This window comes from Haemaphysalis longicornis, unplaced genomic scaffold (genome assembly GCF_048455015.1).
Source record: "Haemaphysalis longicornis isolate Haplotype H1 unplaced genomic scaffold, Haemaphysalis longicornis Haplotype H1 scaffold_11, whole genome shotgun sequence".
In the NCBI taxonomy this organism is placed as follows: Eukaryota; Metazoa; Arthropoda; class Arachnida; order Ixodida; family Ixodidae; genus Haemaphysalis; species Haemaphysalis longicornis.
In genome coordinates, this window is record NW_027526214.1 from 109,965,849 (window position 1) to 109,967,881 (window position 2,033).

Here is a 2,033-nt window from a genome sequence, read left to right on the forward strand (position 1 = left end):
CATATTCAAGTTTGGGTCTGATAATGGAAGTATATGCTAGAAGTTTGGTATCTGACACATCATCCTTTAACTTGTGACGGAGAAGGCAAAGCTTACGAAAAGCTGATGCACATACGTTCGACACATGGTTATTCCAAGAGAGAGTATTTGACAGTGCGACCCCAAGATATTTATATTCATTTACTTCAATTAAAGGACGGGATGGAAGAGTATACGTGAAGGACAGGCTCTTGCATTTGTTGGTTATCTTCATGAACACAGTTTTGTCAGCGTTTAGCTTCATATCCCACTTATCACACCATGACTAAATATTATGAAGGTTAAAATTAGGTTGCTCTTAGTCTTCTTTGCAAGTAATTTCACTAAACAACAAGCAATCATCGGCAAACATTTTAGTTTGATCTTTGTCTGTTATTACGGCAGCAATCTCATTGATGTAAACTAGAAATAACAAAGGCCCCAACACACTTCCCTGCGGAACACCAGAAGTTACTGGTAGACGAGTAGAAGTTATCGAATCAATGGTAACAAACTGAGTGCGGTTAGTTAAATATGAAGAAACCCAGTTTATCAAAAATTCTGGAATACCAATTGATTCTAGCTTGTGAATTAGTTTGCCATGATTAACAAGATCAAATGCTTTGCTGAAGTCTAAAAAATGGCGTCCACCTGGCCTGCTTTATCAAGAACACTTGCGAAGCTGTGGATGACGGTAGTTAGTTGCGTCCCGGTAGAGAGGCCTTTCCGGAAACCATGCTGGCAGGGGTGAAGTAAACTGTTGGTGTTCAGGAAATTGGTAATGTAAGTAGCTATAATATGCTCAAGTAATTTACAGCAAGACGACGTTATCGAGACGGGACGATAGTTAGGCACTAGTGCAACATCACCTTTTTTGAACAGTGGCACAACACGTGCCGTAAGCCAGTCTGGAGGTAGTGTAGCCGAAGCAACGGATGCACGGAAAATATCAGCAAGATACAGGGAAATCATTTCAGCATACCGGTGCAAAAAAGTATTTGGTATACCGTAAGGCCCAGCCGAGGATTTAGTTTTTAAATTAAGAAGCATGGAAAGAACGCCTAGCGGAGATATAAAATCAGATTCCGGGGACGAAGACAGCGACGTGATGGGGCGGAGTACGGAATTCGGTACATTGGAAAAGACACTATGAAAATATTCATTGAAATGATCAGCTATTTCTTGTTTATCAGTCAAAACCACGTCACCATGCTTTATTTGGTTGATCACTTTCTTTTTCTCCCTTAGGAAGCCCCAAAATTTTTGTGGGGCATTACGAATAAAATTAGGCAAGGTTATTTGGAAATAACGACGTTTTGACTGTTTGAGGGTTTCGTTTAGGGCAGTTTGGGCCACCTGTACGGCCTCACGGGGGGCGCGTCTTCTCCTCATTCGTTTAACCTTCCTTTTAAGGTGTATGACGTCACGCGTAACCCAGGGTGGTAATTTGACAGTTTTTTTACTTTGTTTGGAATAAAGTTACGAAGGCAATCAGCACATATTTTCTTGAACCGGTTCCATTATTCTGTGGCGTTAGTACCATTGAAATCGGTAAGGCATAAGTCGAGGTAATCGAGCACGCTTTCGTCCCTTGCACGCGAGAAATCCTTTACACACACCTTTTTAGAAACGGAAGAAGGGCACATAGCACCCAGATAACAAGAAAAAAACACTATTTTGTGGTCAGACAAACCAGAATCAACAGATGCAGCATAATGTTCAATAGAGCGACTAATAAAAACTAGATCAAGCACGGAAGACGACGTAACATCAACTCAGGTTGGATCAGTGACAATCTGTAGCATGTCATGACTAAACATAAAGTCGAATAAATGCTGGGCAGGTGAACCACACGCAGGATGGGTATTATTCCAGTTAACGCTAGGGAGATTAAAATCACCAGCTATAACGATCTTACTGTTCCTGTTAAACGTGTTAATATGATCATGAAGATCACTCACAAATTTAGCAGGAGAGTCCGGAGCGCGATACACTGCACAAAGTAACAAAGACCA